Genomic DNA, 14,120 nt, shown 5'->3' with positions numbered 1-14,120 from the left:
TTCCCATCTCTACGACTGCGGCTACTACCTGGTCTTTTCCGGGACGAAGACAGAGTGTTGTGCCGTCTGCGTCTGGGTTTAAGATCGAGATGGCCGACAACGCCGAGTGCAACGACTGTGCCGTTGATGAAACTATTGAGCACCTTTTGTGTTGCTGCCCGACATACGCAAACGAGAGGCTTCACCTCAGCACTGTACTAAATCAACTGGACGGAAGCGCTTTCACTGTCGAGAAGATATTGGGACCATGGGGCTGCCCATCACAGTTCCGAAAGGCAACGACAGCGCTGTTGCGTTTTCTCAAGGATACCGGACTGATTCCCCGTTTGTGATGTCAAACGCGGAACTGTTACGTCGGCTGAAAGAGTGACTTTTCTCTCCTCCTCTCTAACTTTCCTTCCCCCTCCCCTCTTCCCCAGTGAAGGGTAGTCTACCGGGCTCAGTCCTGGTTGACCTCCCCGCCTTTTACAGCGAAAGCTGTTATGAGATCATTTCACCGGCCGTTTTTGGCGCCGTAGTTGTCCGCCGCCGCCGCCGGTGTCCGTAACCAGTATCGCTCGAAATAAGAAAAAAAAACTAAATAAGAAAAAAATTCCAGGATGGAACGAGGTTCGAACCTGGGCCCTCTGCGTGAGAGCCCAGTATTCAACCTCTGAGCTATGCCGGTGCTTGAAACTGCTTTGCAAAAAGGTCCTATACAGGCTTCATGTCGGGAAGGAACCACATTAGCATATGCAATATAGCGTGGTAGAAGAGTAAAATAAGCACCAAGTGTCGCACAACGCGAATTCTGTAACCAGGCGTCACACAATGCGAATTGTGCAACGAGTAGGTTGTTGAATGCTTCCAACCCATTACAAAGGACTCTGCCATAATTCTTCATCGTCATCAGGCACAGCATCAACAAAGTGCGCATAATGCTTTACATGGGTTTAGCAGGTACCAACGCTCTCCGTAGAATGACGAAAAATGGCACAGTGCCTGCTGCCCTACTTCTCAAAAATTACAATGATTTATAGCGTAGTGGGTTCCTCGCAAGTGCACTTGTATTGGTTGCCAAGGAAGCCCATAAGCGCATGATCCACTTCCTCGGGGTCTCAGTAAAATTACAATGATTTATAGCGTAGTGGGTTCCTCGCAAGTGCACTTGTATTGGTTGTCAAGGAAGCCCATAAGCGCATGATCCATTTCCTCCGGGTATCAGTAAAGTTCTTCGACCCCCCCGTCTCTCTCCCACGTCAACGTATGTTATACAGCATGACGGGAGAGGGAAATAGCGACCGGGCGTCACCCAATGCAAATTACATAACTGGTGGGCCGTTTAAAGATTCCAACCCATTACAAAGGGCTGAGCCATAATTCTTCATCGTCATCAGTCGTCGCGTCAACAAAGTGCACATAATGCCTTACAGACGTGTAGCTGGTGCTTCGCTTCTCCGCCGAATGACGAATAATGGCTTAGTAGGTGCTTCGCAACTTCACAAAAATTGTGATTTATGACGTAGTGGGTACCTTTCTAGTGTACTTGTATTGTAGCCCCAAGAGAGCTTAACGAGCTCTAGAAACGCCGCTCTTCCAGCTTTCGCTGTGACTGTGCTGCGGTTTCAGCGCAGGCCTGGCGTTTTTTCTTATTCTCTCTCTCTGTAAACGTAAAGTGTAAAGTGACGCATCTGCCACATCCGCAATCGCTTCTGAGAATAATTGGAAGGCTGCATTAACTATGATCCTGGATACATAAAAAAGCATTGAGACTACGAACGCGGAAGTTAAAAAAAACTGACGATGAAGAAAGTGATTACCTGCACCCTGAAATAACGAAGTGGAACTGGTAATCGTGTGCCCATAAACACAATTTCGCAAACATTTTTCATGCGGGATTGTTTTCATACACTTATGACATAAGTGAATTGATTAAGTTTCATCTTTAACTACAATGAACACGTGATATCTCAAAAGAGATATCACGTACGCATGGGCCACGTACGCGTGGGCCACGTGAATTACAAGAAAAAAAAAAAAAACTTTGCGCAGCTTGCACTGAGTTGAGCAAGGCTGGGGCACAGCAGTGATGGTCTGCCCTCGGCTGATCCCAGCTTGACTCGGCACACGTGCATTCACACGCCCATGCACGAAGTGTTCGCGTGATCACAATGTAAGTTACGAGTATTGGCTAGGTATCGATTGGGTTCGATTGGGTATCACTTGGCAGTTACAGCATCAAGTAGCTTAATTAATTAAAATCTCTTTTTTGTCTGCTTCGTTGTATTTCTTTCTCTCTCTCTCTTTCTCGATCTTTCTATCTTTTTTTTTCTATTTCTCGCTTCCTCTCTCTCTCTATTTCTTTCTTTCTCTCTTGATCTGTCTTTTTTCCACGTCTTTTTTGTGTCTGTTTTTCCTATCTCTCTCTCTGTCTATCTCTTTTCTCTCTATTTGTCTCTTTCTGTTTCTTTCTATTCATTTCTTTTTATCTATTTCTTTCTTTCTTTCTCTCTCTCAACCCGTTCTCTCGCCCATCCGAGTTATTGCGTCCCACACCGGACAAATCGGCGCAGCGGGAGAGCGTGCGCCGGGCGCACGTGTTCGGGGAGCGAAGCAGAACACGAAGAAGGTGACGAAGAAAGCACGCACCGGCATGATGATGATCGTTTCTTGTTTAAATCGTGAAACGGACAAACGGAGATCTTGACAGTTTTGTTGTAACAGAAATACCAGGCACCATAGACTTTAGAGCACAAATGCGTAGCAATTGAAATGGAAGCTATGAATTCGGGAAATAAAATCTATTTTCAAAGCCATTGAACTCAAACCCGCATGTTTTGTAACATGCGCGTACAAACATGCACCAGGAAGATTTGTTTCTCGTGCTTCGAATAGCCATTTTTTCAGATATCATGCCGTGTCGCGTTGGTGTCACTTCGCACGGTAAGGGACTCGTTAAACAAGACGGCGGAGGAATCTGTGAACGCACTTGTGGAGCAACGCGTTAGCAGCCTCCTCCAACGTGTACGCAGTGAACACGAAGAAACGACCAGGCTTGATTACCGCGGGCGTTCTCCTCAATGGACAATGGGCGCCAGCATACAGCGCACCCCGTAATGTGCGCCTTATAGGTTCTCAGTTGACAGGTACTGCCACATCTGCCATATCCGTTTCCAACCCAGCGACTAGTGTTCTGGACATAAGGCAAAAAAAAAAAAAAAAGCGGTGCAGAAAACCGAGCAAAGCCGAAATCAGAATCGAAACCACTTTTGCAGCTTCTCTCAGAAGCGAGCAATATCTTTTGTAATGAAGGTCCGTCCTCAGCCGCATTTTCTTATGCACGGCGCCTCAGAGTAACGGCGTCGTCCACGAGAAAACTCGCGCGCTCGGTACGCTCAAGTACGCGGAATTACTTTTAGGAGTTATCTTCGCACAATTCAAATAATTTAAATCGTGCGAGCTAATTTATGTTCTTTTGAAACAATATGAAAATGTAGCCTTTGTAATCGGAAGTTTGCTCGCAACGCGACAATTTATTTATGTCCAGTACACTGGACACTAGGATGCAATTGGCGCGCATCGTGCTAAACACGGAGGAAAAAAAAAGGAAACTAGGAAGGAGCGACACGTGGCAAACTCGAAGCCCAGCTATTAAAAATGCGAAGGGAGCATGCCAGGAATAGGCTTCCAAAGCAACGCCGAGCGGCGCCACTGCTCTTATCTCAACTAAAGTCCCTCTATAGGGACCTTAATCGCAACTGGGGGCATCCATGGCGACAACACCGCCGCCCCCGTTTCCGCGCACGCGCAGAGCTCTCGGATTCCATCTGTGGTGCGTCACAATGAAACTATTGCTGACTAGCAGTGCTCTGGGCCGAATGAGGAGCGCATGCGCGCACGTCTCTTTGGCGCCGCCGCTGGCCAATCCGGCGACAAACGCCTTCGCGGGCAGCGTCTGCCCCCAGTAACGCATAGCTCAGCCGCGCGGGCGCCGCACCCAAACTTGATAGGGAGCCTTCATGTGCGCGCCTCCGTGCCTCCATCTAAAGACGGAGGCATGGAGGCGCGCACGTGAAGGCTCCCTAACTTGAGATTGTGTTCTCTATAGTGCCAAGAGCATGGACCACGAGAAGGGAGCGGCCTCGATGGAGGTTGTCTTGTGGATGCTGGGTGCGCGCTCGCTCGTGATTTATTTTCTTCCATGAGCCCAGCAACAAAGAAATCTTTCTTTTTTCTTTTTCTTTGGTCAAAACAAACCGTTGTGTTTTCTAAGACAATTAACCTTATGACAAGACCAAAAGCAACAGTCTTTTAAGGAAAAAGAAGCGTAATGTGTGTATCCATAAGTCAAGCAAATAAATCGTAGTGTCCAGTATACTGGACATGGTTCTCCCGCAAAAACTATTGTACTTAATGTCTCCCTAATTTTTTTGCATGCTTCTCAACAGCCTCTTAACTAGACAAGAACGTCAAAATTTTTTTCTACCCTACAAAAAACTCTGGGTGGTAAGGGATATATAGTCCCGACTTCGCTCCAAGTGACTCACTTGGGGCGGTATGCTGAGACTACCACTTTCGGCAACACTGTCCCTTTTGCGAGGTTTCACAAGATCAGCGCCGTACTCGTGCAGCCACCTTTGCGTCGCAGCGGTTTTGCGCCAGTCTTGTTTAGGACTGCGGGCAGGGAACATCGCTCGTCCATGCCGACGTATCTTAGACGTATCCGGCCAGAACGGCTCAAGGAGGGGGCAAGGGAGAGCAGACGCCCCCCCCCCCCCCCAATTTTATGCTACCTCCTCCCCTTGGGAGACAATATGGCACACAGTGTGTTCCACGTGTATGAACGACGCCACTTTTAGCCCATATGTCCAAACGCCGCTCACCTCCGGCGTGGTCTAGTGGCTAGGATACCTGGCTCTCACACAGGAGGCCCGGGTTCGATTCCCGGCGTCGGAAGAGTGTGGTCTCATGGTGTAACGGTTAGCACTCTGGACTCTGAATCCAGCGATCCGAGTTCAAATCTCGGTGAGACCTGCTTTATTTTTTCTCTCATAAGCATGGCAATATAGTACGAATTATGTTTTAATGTTCGTTTTTCTTTTAATCAACAACGAGTTCATAGACACGTCCGCTTCTTTTGTTGTTTTTTTGTTTCTACGGGTGGTGCCCATCGCATATGTGAGGTTTTTACCCCAAATTCGTTTTTATGCGGCATCGCTACCAGGGTGATAACTAAATGAAGCAGCAACGGCAAATTAGAGCAAGAGATCAAAAAGCGATTGGCGACAATTTCACAATGAGGAAACTCGAATATTAACAGACGGGCGGCTATAGTCGTAGAGGGCACTCCGCGCACAGTGCTCTCCCCTTCCATTTCCGAAACTTCTGTGTACCATAGGGTGGAAAGGAAGGAATAAACTTTTTTTTTGAGAGAGAGGGAGAGAGTCGACGGCAGAGTCGTCCGAGGTGGGCGGCACCCCTAGTACAAGATGCCATGGGCCTGAGCCGACAACTTGGCCCTGTTCACAAGACATTGCAATAACTGCGTTAAAATAAACGATGCGCTACGACACCCGTACAAGTACCCGACTACGAAACCCCTCTGCTAACCTCCGCTCAGAAAAAAAAAAAATTACACCACTTGAGTGTCAATGGCATGTAGAACTTCGCTCACGCGCACTTTGCGGACATTTCGAGGTGACGTAAATATTTCTTTACCTTTCGAATAACCACTCGGTGCTGCGTATGACGTGACTGCTGTGTCTACAGCCATATACAATAAACATATACAATCGAAAAAGATTGGTTGTGCCAGCAACTCGTAAAAGCAGAAAACAGGTTTTCCTCGTGTGGCAAAGTGATGTGGCAGTAACGCGAGCTTGAGCAGACAAAACACAAGGACACACGTTTGTCCTCGCGTGTATCATTCTTCATGCGTCTGTTCTCGTTACTGTCACATGGTGGTGCAACTATCACCCCTCCCACCCCCCGCCTTCCCCCAACCCTAACACAGAGCAAACATAGCCAATACACAGCGCGTAATTTCCCCGCCTTCTTGCCCCTATCGAAAGAACTCATTTGTGGGTGCCCCCCAGTCCTGGCGCCACCACTGCATCAGTTGTCTATGTCTTGAGGTCTCGCGAATGTATCGGTGTCGGCGCCCGAAAGTTACCGTCTCAGAATAAGGCCATTGTGTGAACCTACAGAAGTGGCTCTTGGGAGGCCATGGTGTTTCAGCTTTTATTATGAGGCCAAGCAGGACGTTCGTTCTTGACTACGGTGCAGTGAATAAATATTTTTATGATACTGGCCTCTATGAACTCCGGGACAGACGTTGGGGCATGCGGAAAAGATCATTTCCACGCTTCTTAATATGCTTCGAACTAGAAGAAAGGAAATCGCTCGAGGGGCTCGTTTTTAACAGGCAAAACAGCGAAAGCGGGACCGTGCAAAAGTGGTGAATGCGTCGAAAGACCGTAAGTCCGGCGAAGAACGTCGCCGTCTGCAGTCGCTCACTGCGGAGAAACGAGCGCAGAGGCGTATACAGCAGAAAGAGGAATACAGCTTCGCTGGCATTCCGTCCTCATACGAATGTTGCGGCCCCACAAATTTTTTAATTGAGATAGCCATTATATATGGACACTCTCGGCGGGTTTTTGCCGTCGCCGTCATTTTCCGTATAAATTCCAAATCGATAACATCGCCCCACGCATCGTATCTTCTACGCGTGAGTAGAAGCACGCAAGCGCTGGGGACGAACGCGACTGATGCAGAGATGAAACGAGCCGGCCATCTCGGTCGCACGAGGGGTGCATGTGATAACATCGCCCAGCGTGGGAGGCCGGCAGTCTATGGGTCTTCAAGCAGAGAGGAAACGCCCCGGCAGCCTTAAAGGGGCCTTGCAACAGTTTTCAAGTAGTCAAGGAAGGACTTCACTAAAAGAGCTTATTCGCGAATCGACTACCGCAAAAATTTTTAGAATCCTTCCCGTGTGAGCGGAGTGACACAGGTTTGTCACACGCTGTAATTGCTTTCTCTCTTCTCTCGTCCCCACGAAAGCGCTCGAAGCTAAGCTGGGAGGGTTGGCACGACGCGCGCCTCGTGACCTCGAACACTTTTTCTTTTTTTTCTTTTCTTCGAACGCGTGGCGTACTTTTAGTGCGAACGCGCGCGGCGCGGGCAGTGACGGCCTCCCGCGGCGGCCGCAGTAACTACCAAGCGTGCCATCCAATGGCGAGGAACTTGAGTCAGTGACGCAGTGACTTTGAGTCAATAGCATCACTTGTCGAGAGGAGAGGAAGCGATTTGTAGCTGACAGCGAACTTATTGTAAATCCCAGGCCGCGTGCTGCGCTATAATGTTTGGCTCGCGTGTTCTCGGGAGCCTCGATTACCGATCGGCAGAGTTTTCTGACCATGCTGAGAAAGTGTTGCAGGGCCCCTTTAAAGTGGGGAGGGGTGCTGGCTGCGTTGCTCTAGATGAGCAACTACGAACTTTGCTCATAAGGGCGCAGTCGCGAGCGCTGACCCGCGCGCGCTTACCTCAACAGACATCAGGAGACGGCTCGTAAACTTGATCCTCAACGCTTACTTCGCGTTTAGAAGACTGGTAGCACGAAACCCGGTTCAGCCCCTGGAGCGGCCGTATTCTCTTAAACCAGCACTTTGTTGAGTTACGCGAGATCAGATCCACAAGAGTTAGGTGCTAGCCTTACTTCGTGTAACATTCCTATTTGCTGCTATCGCATTCATTGCGTCGCCCTTGCAGCGAGACTATTTTATTTCTTTGTCCACTTTCATATCGCTTCATTTTTTAGTTACTCCACTGTTATAAGACTACCAGTTATTTTTCTTATGCTTCCCTTGGTTTCTTTATCGGCTGGCTTCACGCAGTCAGCATGCTTGTTTCGTAATCCATAAAAAATCAAGTCTGAGTGTGACTAGAGCATCCTTCGTACTTCAACTATAGCTGTAATAGACACCGCGAATTAAAAACTACTGAGCGAACCGGACATTTTTAAATGTAGGAGCCTAGGAGGCAATTTTGGCATTCGTGACAACGATCGTATTGCCGACATCGCTTTTAGCACTGGGACAACATTAGTGCTGAACCGCCGCATGTGAGTGACGAGATATAATGTTGGGTTTATGCTATAGATCCTTAGACGAACGCACGGTGTCGCATGCGTGAGGCAACAGAGCCCCGATGGTGAACGAGCCGTTCGGAAATGAAGCGCGGCGCCGCGGTGTACTTGTCCGTCATCGCTAAGCATTCGAGGAGGAGAAAGCAGCTGCAGCTGTGTCGACAGTGCAGACTCTGAGCACCAATGAGAATGACGAGCGCGAACTGGTGGATGGAAACGCGAATGGCCGCTGGCGAACCATTCTGCTCGCGGATGATGCTTATCGCCCGCGAGCTAAGTTTTCGGAGAAGCGGCCCCCGAGGACCTAATCGTCGCTCATATAGACAAGGCATCGCCGGCAGAGTGGTCGCAGGTGCACGCTATCGCCGTCTTTATGTGCGTGAGCGAGCGCAAGAACCTGCCAGTTTTACTTACATTTACGTTCTTTTTTTCGCGTGCCGCCTATATAGCAATTAACCGTGCTATTGTTCAGTCTGCACCAGAACCGAAACACACGCGTCTGCTGTAAACGACTCAAATGAAAAGCAAGAGTTCCTAGAGATAGACAAAATGGTTGGAAGAGAAGTTATGCGCAATGTCGGTGTTTCTAGTTATGGACGACCAACCGGTCGTGCACTTTTGCGGCTCTCGTGTTGAATGAGTCGAGTCTCTGAGCCTCTCCCTTTAATTGAGCGTTGCCATGGCACTAACGTTACCATTAGTTCACGGTGCTCGCCAAATTCGCAGTCGTTGCCGCGACACCGGGCATATTGCAGCGCAAGTATAAATGTCGAAGCATTTGCCGAACTAAATACCGAAGTTCAGGAATAGCGCACTGCGCACCGCAAGGACGATGTTTCACGGCGCATGACCACGGCACCACTGGGAAGAAAGTATGCCACCATGGGTATCATTTGCATGTATCTACGTGCGGGTGCGTAAATTTTCAATGTCTGTACTGCTACACATGAACTGCTGTGGAGAGAATGATGTAAGGAGCACCACGGCTACTCCATTTCTCTATGCTGTGAAGCCAAAAAAAAAAAAAAAATCACAGCATATCCACGGGGTGAATGATGATGAGTGGGGCGAAGCTCCGGAGGGAATCATCGGTAAACCGTGAAACTCTTCCGTGAAATTCGCCCAGTACATCATATAAAGAGTGTGAAACACCGTGTATATATTAAACATCAAACTTTTATTGTACTGTTGGTTTACGTGGTCACTTCATTATCACCGCTTTGTGATCGGTGAAATGCAGTCCGCTCCCGAGCGAAAGAGAAAGCGCGCCAAGAGCGAGCGCCTTGTCTGCCTCCATCCGGCGACTCCGAGCGAAAGAGAAAGCGCGCCAAGAGCGAGCGCCTTTTACGATCGCAGGCATCGAATGACATGCGCCATGGATGGAAGGATGGATGAATGCTATGAGCGTCCCCTTTATAACGGGGCGGTGCCAAGTGCGCCACCAGGCTCGACAAAAAAAAGAACCCTTTACTCTTCTTTTTCTTAGTGTTGACCTAGTGTCCTTTACTTCAGTTAAAACTACCTTACTCCAGAAAAAAAAAAAAACTTTTTTCAGCTCCGTTCTCTGCCCTTTACGGCAGAATGTCCTTATTTTTTTTTCCAATATTTATTTTTGTCCCTTCTCTCTAATTTTCTGCCACCAATACTCTAACCGTCTCTTACTTATTTCAATCGCGGGTGTGTTGAGCTTTCCATTGTCTCTAAAACCCAAGGCGTCATGTAGGCTCGTGCCCAAACGTACACCTGGGTGGATGTCTCCACATTCAATCAGAACATGCTCCGCCGTTTCCTTATCTTCCCCGCAGCACGTGCATTGTTCTTCTTCTTTACTGAATCTCGCTTTATAACTACCCGTTCTAGGGCAACCCGATCTCGCTTCAAACGGTAAAGCGCTTCCCCTTGAATTATCGTAAAATGCCTCCCTCCTTATTTCATTTTTGCCCTTTCGGTAGTTACTCAAAACCGGCTTTTTTCTCCATAGCTGCCGTCCAGTAAATTCTCTCCGCCTCTGACTTTTCGCTTAACGCTCTTTGTTGACATACTGCTTACACTACCAGCCGTATATTTACTAGTGAGCCTCCTAGTTCTTTTTCTACACTCTGTGTCCACGCTCTTCCTATACAAATAACGGAACACCTTCTCTGCCCATCTACTCTCCTTCATATTCCTCAGCCTTTCTTCGAATCTTATTTTGCTCTGAGCCTCCCTCGCCTCAAAACCTGCCCATCCCATATCGCCTTTACAGCCTCATTTGTCGTCTTCCCGTGAGCACCCAACGCGAGGCGTCCCTCAGTCCTTTGATTTATATCCATTCCCGATTGCACCTCTGCCCTCATGCACACCACTGAGTTCCCAAAAGTAAGCCCCGGAACCATTACACCTTTCCACAGACCTCGAAGCACCTCGTACCTATTGTATCCCCACAACGCTCTGTGCTTCATTATTGCAGCATTCCTCTTTCCTTTTGCTGCCGAGGCTTTCTCCTGTACCTCCATGTACTTGTCACCCTCATTTATCCATACTCCGAGGTACTTGTATTCGCTCACCCTCGGTATTTCTTGGCCCTGTATTGACACCGCCTGATCACAAGGGTCATTGAATACCACCAATCCACATTTTGTTACACTAAATCCCAGTCCTAGAGCTTCCCCTTCCCTTCCGAATATATCCGCCAGCTGCTGTATATCCTCTCGACTGTCAGCAAATAAGACAATATCGTCAGCATAAAATAATCCTGGAAGCTTCTACTCAATCATCACGCCGCCCTGTTTGTGTGACAGATTAATACCAAAGTTTTATAAAACGGCATCGCGACTTCTTCTCTCACGAGAGACTGGTGTAATTAGCGAGTAGGAATGCCCAGAAAAGGATGACACATGAGCGTTCGGCGGGACGCGTTTTTGTACCGGCCGAAAGAGTTGGTGGTGCGCCGGCTGCCAGGTTGTGTCATGTCAAGCCCCGCTGTTCTCGTTGCGCTGTTTCACTGTCTCCGTGTTGCGCCTCATGAATGATGATGCTCTAAAAAAAAAAAAAAAAAAACCCGCTACTTGCTCTACAGCCTTGTACAACTGCTCGGTAACCGACTCAAGGCGAAATGCGGCACCGTACGTAGACGGGCGCAACTCCCTCTGGAATTAGCCTGGCGGCAAGCGTGCACCTTCCTATCCTCATTTGATCCTACAAAAATAACTTGACAGCTTCTCGAGGGACTTCCTGTGGGCTGTTTGGCCCTAAATTACTCTTTATTTCCAAAAACTTTCAAGCAAGGCGATCAAACTCTACAGCGCTGAATCTCTATTAAAAAGTTTTTTTAGAACAATTTCAAAACACACTTTACAACTTCAATGAATCGAACGAAACAGGGGGACGCACATCTCTTGCAAGCTCTGAAATCTTTGTTCGCGTTTTTCTCAAAATAAGAATTTGCTCCAAGTCATGTGACGCCAACTTTCATAACTTTTTTCTCAGTGTGTACTTCAAACTTGAAATTTTGTATAATAAGTTTACAACATATGTATATCTATGCAGTGAACTAGAATAAAAGAAATAGATGGAATATGTTTAATTTCACAGCTAATTTTGCAAACAAGTTCAGTGTAAATTGGCTCTTTTTCCCCGTCTTTTCGGTTTTTTTTAAAACATTACTTCCTTGATATTTGCTGCATAATATTTATCCTAGTTCACTGCATAGCTCCAACCTTTAGTTACACAAATGTCAAAACTTTACTGACCTAAGCCACCCAATAGTCACTTATCACGGCTGGCGTGACTACCACTTTTAATGCAATTTTTGACAAAGATCACCTCCGGAAAAAGTAAATAATCAGTATTTTGAACTATAAATGGCTGGGTATGTTAAATAAGACATGATTGTTTTGAAGAAAAGTTATATATATATATATATATATATATATATATATATATATATATATATATATATGTATATATATATATATAGCAAAAGGAAGGTGTTTGACGCACAAGTGAAACGAAGCTTTATTTGACGTTTCGGCCGTGGGCCCGGCCTTCGTCAGGCCCACGCCGGCCCACGGCCGAAACGTCAAATAAAGCTTCTTTTCACTTGTGCGTCAAACACCTTGACCTTGCTTTTGCTATTACTCCCGGATCCGGCTACACCTTTCCTCGAAATATATATATATATATATATATATATATATATATATATATATATATATATATTTTTTTTTCAGAACGTCTGTGCGACCCGAAGGTCGCGAGTTCGATGCCGGCCGTGGTGTCGCATTTCGATATAGGTGAAATGCTACAAGCACCTATAGTGGGCGATGTAAGTGAACGTTAAAGAACACCAGAGTGTCGAAATTTCCGGAGCCCTCCACTACGACGTACCTCAATCATAACGTGGTTTTGGCACAAACTAGACATTATTTTTACTATTATTAAGCCCAGTTCACGCGCTATAGCATACAGTGTGCTGAGATGCCGTATCACGATTTTCGCATTTTGTTCAAAGCGCTGGAGAATACGAATATATAGTGTACTTATAAGTAAATTAAAAACGTGTTGCTTATGGCAGTAGGTTACATTCCAATGGTATTTTTCATCTATGTGGACTTCCAGGATTTGTTTACCAGAGCTGTTATTCTGCGACACAATTGGAGTGATGATTTCAAAGTGCCGTATTTCGCTCGTCGGTTGCTGAGAGAAAAGAAGCGTTTTAATGTGCCCTGGTCTTCTACCAAATATAGTAATTATAACTGTTGGGGTTTAACGTCTCAAAACCAACCACGATATGACTATGAGAGACGCCGTAGTGCAGGGCTCCGGAAATTTTGATTACCTGGGGTTCTTTAAAGGGACAGTAAAGGCAAATAACAATTTATTTCAGCGTGAAAGCTCAATGTATGACAACGTTCAAAACTGAATATTATCAACAGCAGTGTCCTACTTACCGAGAAATTAAGCTAAATGTATCACACGATGAGCGCCACGAGCGGGACATTTTGGAAATGATCCCGATGACGTGAGAGAGTCTGCTTCGAGCCAGACTTCATTTGCTACGCAGTGATCACTTAGACTTTCTACAAAGAGTCTCTTATCTGAGAAAAAAAAAAGTGCTTATCTTTTTCTAAAGCTTCAGTTGTGTTTTTAATGACGCCTCATAACGTGCGGTACTTGCTAGCGTTGTGAATACCAGGATGGGAGCGTCGATTTATATTAATTGTGAAAACATCTGTTGATTATATATATATATATATATATATATATATATATATATATATATATATATATAAACTATTCGATTAGGTGCGATCTGCTTCGGACGATATTCGGTTCGTATTTGATACGGCCTCAAAAACGGCTGTTCGCACACCCCAATTTATGCGCAATTGAAATGTGAAATAGCTTATGTTGTACGTAGAACTGGACTACGCCAGACATTAAAGACGGTGGTCTGATGTTTAAGGCCATTTAAATTGGCGCCCTCGGAGCCGCGTCAGGAACCGAGCTGCGGATATCGCGTGCGGCAACGTGCTCGTGCACGGATATTCCGGTTCAAGTAAGGTAACTTAATTCCTTGAGGTTAAATTCGGAGGTAGTCGCATTCGCGGCTTCAGTATGTAATTATTCTCTGCCTCTACGTCCCTTACCAGTGCAGAAAGCTTCGTGTGTGCACTGCCGCTTTAGTGCTTTCAAATTGAAATTGAAATTGAAATTCTTAATTTGCACACGTAGCACATAGAAGTTATCGAAACTGGTTGGACCCATAGCCGAAGGCTTATTGCGTCGCCTAGCTTCCTCCAATTCCTCATATCCTTCTCTTTCTTCTCTGTCTTCCACATTTAATGACATCAAACCTCCCATCGCTTTCTAGCTCATTTTTTCTCGCCTTTCCGTTATATATATATATATATATATATATATATATATATATATATATATATATATATATATATATATATATATATATATATATATATATATATATATATAACGGTTTAGGCACATTGTACACCCA

The 14,120-nt window shown here is 46.3% G+C and overlaps 2 non-coding genes across 2 annotated transcripts; both read left to right on the top strand.

Annotated features, from left to right (window-relative positions):
• The first annotated feature begins 4,863 nt into the window (after positions 1-4,863).
• Positions 4,864-4,935, top strand: Trnae-cuc (transfer RNA glutamic acid (anticodon CUC)). The gene has a single exon. It is a non-coding gene; the product is annotated as a tRNA-Glu (tRNA).
• Positions 4,936-4,941: 6 nt separating this feature from the next.
• Trnaq-cug (transfer RNA glutamine (anticodon CUG)) lies at positions 4,942-5,013 on the top strand. The gene has a single exon. It is a non-coding gene; the product is annotated as a tRNA-Gln (tRNA).
• The last annotated feature ends 9,107 nt before the right edge of the window (positions 5,014-14,120 follow it).

The sequence above is a fragment of the Rhipicephalus sanguineus genome, chromosome 1, assembly GCF_013339695.2.
Source record: "Rhipicephalus sanguineus isolate Rsan-2018 chromosome 1, BIME_Rsan_1.4, whole genome shotgun sequence".
Taxonomy (NCBI): domain Eukaryota; kingdom Metazoa; phylum Arthropoda; class Arachnida; order Ixodida; family Ixodidae; genus Rhipicephalus; species Rhipicephalus sanguineus.
Note: the sequence above shows the minus strand (reverse complement) of the source record. Positions and strands in the feature narration are given on the sequence as shown.